Genomic DNA, 6,381 nt, shown 5'->3' with positions numbered 1-6,381 from the left:
ATAACTCCTAAAAGATCTTAACTTTATCTTATTAAACCGATATCTTGCGGTTCAAGTAAACTCCGGTTTAGCCTTCAAGCTTAAACCAACAAAATCTTGACATTAATGTGTGATTCAATTCATGGATTAATTGCCATGATCAAAGAAATAAACTTGTCATTCAAGTTTATGAAATAATTACCATAAAAGTTATTTTGTAAGTTAATTTTATAATAAATGGCCAAGTAATAGAACCTTAGGAGGAGGAAAAAGACAATAAAAGAGAGGTGAAAACTCCAAGAATAGAGATCCTTGTCTTCTATGTTAGATACCCTTTAAGAATATTATTATACAAAAAAATACTAAATACTTTCTCTTTTTTGTATTCGAAATACGTTTAGGCTTGATCCCATTTCGGGTACGTAGGCAACTTGTCTCTCGAGTCAAGCTATTTATAGAAATTACACTATTTTTGGTACATCGAATTCTTGCTACAAAGCCAATACTATATTATTTTCTCTCTACGTTTTTGATTACATTTTGATACTATTTTCCATACATTTTGTGTCTTGTATTTTGATCTTGAGAGCTTTAACCCACAAATAAATAAATACTTGAGTATGTGAATCCGACATCCACAGTCGAGTTTAGGTCTGATTCAATTTTGGACAAAAGTAAGTATTGTATGTTATATATGAATAATATGATACAATTTTATATAATAATTGAAAATAAAATTTAAAAAATATTTATTCGGTTGAGTTATAGAAATTCATCAATGTGAAACCAAACTAATTTTGTAATAGTAAGAGTGATATACAATTTTTTTATACCAAATCGAATATGGATTTATGTTAGCAAAATTTTATTTGGTTCGATCATAAAAGTTTATAAAAAATTTATGTTAACAAGTTAGACCCATTTTAAATTCAAAACTTGAAAAGTTAGAACAAATTCGAACAAAATATAAACAAAATGAGCTAGGATTTGGTATTTATTTGGTTTATAAATATCATGGGTTATCTACCATTTAAAAAAAGGTAAGTGTTTAACCCCACAAAAATTAAAGGTTTTTTACATGTTTTTGAAAAAATTGAGGGTCTTTTACCCATTTTCCCTGGTTTTGATTACCAATTTTGAACAAGCTTTCGATACTCACTAGTCACTATAGTAATGATTACAGTCCTGCTTGAATAAATCACTACATAAGCAATTACCGTTGCTTGTTTGCTCCTTCGTATAGGTTCCAAGTCCTCATCGAAACTCCAATATCGCCTCTTGTAATATGCACATTAGGAGCTATCAATGGTCTCATCCAAGTAACATAGTTCATTGCGTTTTGTACTATTTTCTTTAATTTTTATTTTATTTAATATTAAATACGACAATAAAAATAAAACCAATTAAATTATGAGTAAATTTAGAAAAATACCCTCTTTATAAGTTTTCATTTGAAAAATACCCTATCCTTTTTTTTTTGTCTTCAGAACTAATTTTTAATATATAAAATTACTAAAATAACCTCTTTAGAATTTAGTAATAATTAAAACACTTCCTTAACCGGACCTATACCTGATTTCTCCAGTTTGGTTAATCTCAAATCGTTATTTCTCGATCACAACTCTTTTTCCGATTCGTTTCCTCTCTCGGTTCTCGCGACACCAGTCGATATGAGCAATGGGAAGAACATTCCTAAGCAAGCAGCTATTACAGCCAAAGCTCCACCTAGAGCCAAGGATCCAGTATCTCCCATGGAAACTGATGCTCTGTATCAATTGTGAAGCAAAAACCCAAAACAAGCTCCAGCCATTGAAGCTCCAAATACAGAGAGATCTGATCTCGAATAGAAAATACAGGTTGAAAGTAGTGAGCCACACACACTATCTTCACTTGGAATGCAATACTTTGTAGATTTGTGAATCTTATAAAGGTGAAAGTAAATGATTTGGTATAATAGTTAGGGACTCACCAGAGGAAATAGGAAGAACTGCAACTACCATTGCAACGAAAGCCAATGCAGCAATACCTCCCGCCAATCCATCGAAACCATCGATTGCTTTGACTAAGTTTCCCATGGAAACAAAGTAACACGATGTCAACAATAGGTAAAGTTTTCCCAGTCAAACAAGACCTAATGGTGAAGGCAAGGGAACCAACATTTTCCTATAAAAAGAATCAGATACAAGAAGATGGTTATGTAAACTTCTGAAATACTCATTTTCTCAGATTTTGGGAACTCTGAAAATCTAATTTATGGACTGGTTTGAATATAATCATGTGGATTCTTATTCTCATGTACACTCATATGAAAGTAGATACGCAAGTTACCATCATATATGTGTTGATCAGATTAGGGCTCCGATTGGTGACAAAAAAAAAAAGAACAATAGGAACAAGAAAAAAAAAAAAAGAATGAAAAGGAACAAAAAGGAAAAGAAAATGATCAAAACAAGGAACCAAAAGGAACATAAGAATTGAACAAATGATTATGGTAAATGGTAACCAAAAAATTGAACAAATACTTAACATAATAATTATTAAAAATTATATATATTATTTAGTTTATAAATTTTATTCAAAATTAATGTTTTATATAAATTTAAAACGAAATATAGTCAAATATTTTATTTTAAAATAATATAAATTTAACTTGAAAACATTTATTTATTTATTTTATAAATACTAATTTAAAACAAAGTCATAACATTCATTTAAATTAAATTTTTGATAAAAGTTTATTTATACATAAATATATAATAAAAATATAGGAATTATTTATGTATAGAAATGTAAATATTATCAAAAAAGCTATTTTAAAATTATTTAAAAATTAAAAACGAATTTTGAATTTTTATTCCTTGTTGTTCCTCTACAATTTTGGGGAGGAACAATTTTGTTCTATCATTCTTTTTATTTTGAGGAATGAAGAGGAAAAATGTAGGACCCACATGTCTGAAAATGGAACAAGAATTCCTTATAAATGGTAAAAAAAAATGAGGAACAAAAAGAATATGATATTCCTACTCATTCTTTTCCTCAAAATTGGTTACCAATTAGAGCCTAGTTATAAGAGACTATACATGCCATAAGGAGATGATATACTTGCAGTCTCCAACCAAAACGCAAAGCAAGTCTCAACAGCTGCCTATAACGCACTCACATTTGTAAACAATATGCGGCTTAACTTAGTTGTTGTAAATATGCCCACTCAAGGAACCAAAGCCACTATTAGAATTATGAATGGTGAATTTCCCAATTAAAAAATCTTTTTTTCTTTTTTTAGTTTTTAACTTTTTAATTGTTGTATTCTAAAATGGTGTGAGGAACATAAAATGAAAAACAATTGTACAAAACTTGTAAAGATAAGTTATTTGGATCGTCCTTGTTGGATTCTTTCCCCTCTATTTTGAAGGATTTATTTGCAGTTATGCTATTAAGGCTCCTTTTACTTTCTTTTTTTTTTTTTTTTTTTTTTGTCAAATTAAGGCTCTCTTTACTAAAATTGTTGAATTGGTGATAAAATTAGAATCGTCTATAGTTGGAAACATTTTTTATTCTGATAGATCTACCAAGCAAAAAACTACTATATTTTATTGGCAATACTGCAGCTTCACAAATTATCCAACTAATTGAAGAAAAAAAAAACGTAATAAGTTGGGCTTGGAATTTTCATGAATACGTGAATTAGAATATCTAAGTTTAATCATTTGACGTTGTTGTCATTTTGTTTCCTTCTCTTGGTAATTTGAAAGGATTCGTTTGTATAGTAATTAATCTCTAACCTTTTTGGTCAATCACAATAATTTCTACTATCTGCCATGCCTATATTTATCTGCCATGCCTATATAGAGTTTTAATCACTATTTTTAAGTCATAGCTATAGCTAAAGTGAAAGTGAAAGAGAAATGGTTTCCAAATCAGATGAATAAGAAGATGAGACGGTAAAAGCATCTTCATTCATTAGACATTCTTAAGATTTTTTAAACAGAAAAAATATTAATCCTATTAAAAAAAGTTTCTAGTGTCTATGTGGCATGCTCACTATTTTTTTTAATTATTTTATTTTTATATATTTAACTCTACTATTATATTTGCCAAACTCATTGTAATATGTAAATTTAAATATTTTCTAATATGTAAAGTTACCAAATTTTGATATTTTAAATTTCTATATTACTAACAAATTTAATATTTCGAATTTCATCTCCATCCAATGCTTTAATTTTTTTATAATACAACTAAATCAAATATAAGTCATTCCATACTATATGACCTAAATTCATATCTTCAATAATATACCTATACTAATTTTTATATATGTTTTAACTTATATAATTGAATACGATACCCCCAAAATATTAGATTAGTGATAAAAGAGTATATTTTTATTAAAATATTATTATCAATATTCGACGGTCACACAAATTCGACTGGAAAGCTGGGTGATTTGAAAAATACTCTTTAATTTAATTATCGTGTTATGCTTGACGTTTTGTTATCTTAACTAGATCATGGCCCATACTATAGTACGGGTTAATTTTGTTTAGTACAATATTTTATATATTATATATTTTACAATAAAGTTTTGATATATTATTGTAGTAAATGAAAAAGATATTTCTTTTTTAAGTACATATATATAATTTTTATAATAAATATATTTTCCTTTTTATATAATACTCAATCATGGATAATTTTTCTTAAGATATGAAAACGGAAAGTAATATTATTTTAAGAAAATTAATATTATTTGAAAATGAGTTAATTTATGTTAACAACCACAAAATGAGATTGCATATATAATTCAGTTAGATCAAAAATCAAAATATCATAAATGAGTCTCATGTAAAACGTAGATTATTTTGAGTTAATTAAGGAAGTTAACTATGATTTTGAATTAATTTAGGAAGTTCATTTTTCAATTTGTAATTTTTTGGTTGTTGCAATAGAGTTTTTTGAGCTAATTACGCAATTTAGCAATTATTCGCATAATCGAATATATTATTAACATATTTTTAGTATATAATAATATCAAATTCAACCCGAGCGTGAAGTATATTTTCATTTTAGAATCTCAATAAAAAAAATTCCGTTCACAATCCATCATTCTTTATTTTCAAAATTATTTGTAGAATCAAATTTCAAATATTTAGAAGTATCAAACCTTATTTAACCATCTCATCATATAATCTTAACATGTCGTCTGTTATAAGGATCATAACATTTTTTATCATATAATACATTATATTTAAGTATTTAACCCATTGTGTGCTATAAATATTTTAAATATATCTGTTTTAAAAAAATCAAAATAGAGTATTTATAACTTTTATCTTTTTGATTTATTAAATATTTATGATATTATTTAAAATATTAAATTAAACTGTTTTTGAATATTCCAATTTAAAATATTTTAAAATTTTTTTATTGTCGTATATAAAATTCTGAATTTCAAAAATAAAACTATATGATCATTACTCATGTCAAATAGTTATAAGGATCATAACTCATGTCATCATATAACACATTATATTTAACATGTTGCCTATTATAAATATTTTTTAAATATATTTGTTTTTAAAAACTAAATGAGAGTATTTATAAATTTTAAAATTTTGATCTATTAATTATTGATGATATTCTTTGAAAATATCAAATAAAACTATTTTCAATGTTCCAAATTAAAATATTTAAAATTTCATTGTAGTATATAAAATTATATATTTCAAAAAAAATATGAAATTGAATATAAATACTCAAATTCTGACTCGTTAGAATTTTTGTTGAATTTATTAGTGTTTAAAAGAAGGGAAATTGTTAAAAATACCCCTTTTGGTGTGCCCCTTTTCAAAAATGCCCCCTTTTAAATCTGAAATTTTTATTAAGTTTTATTAGGTTTATAAGGTACTTATGGATTGTAACTACTACTTGAAGACTCGATACAAGTATTTATAAGGTTTTATAAGGTGTTTTTAAAGGTTTTACAAGTTATTTTAAAGGATTTTTAAGGTTTTTCAAAGGTTTTACAAAATATTTTAAGGTTTTTAAAGGTATTTTAAATGCATTTATAAGGTATTTATAAAGTATTTATAAGATTTTAGATACATAGAAATGTAGTTTGTGTATGTTTTAATAATATTACATACATATTTGGGTAAATCTTATATTTTTAAGAGTATTTTTTATAAGGTTTTAAAAAATGGGTATTTTTGAAAAGTGGCATTGAATAAGTGGCATTTTTGCAAAAGCCCCAAAGAAATATATTACTCAAGTCTAAATTTTTGACCCGTTATATTTTTTTCTTCATAGATTGACAATTTATATTCGTTTTTAAAATTTAATCATGGCATATGCAGAAAAAAATTACTTTTTATTATTATATAGATGATATGATTATTTATT

The sequence above is a fragment of the Arabidopsis lyrata genome, assembly GCF_000004255.2.
Source record: "Arabidopsis lyrata subsp. lyrata unplaced genomic scaffold ARALYscaffold_305, whole genome shotgun sequence".
Taxonomy (NCBI): domain Eukaryota; kingdom Viridiplantae; phylum Streptophyta; class Magnoliopsida; order Brassicales; family Brassicaceae; genus Arabidopsis; species Arabidopsis lyrata.
This window is presented reverse-complemented; position numbering follows the sequence as displayed.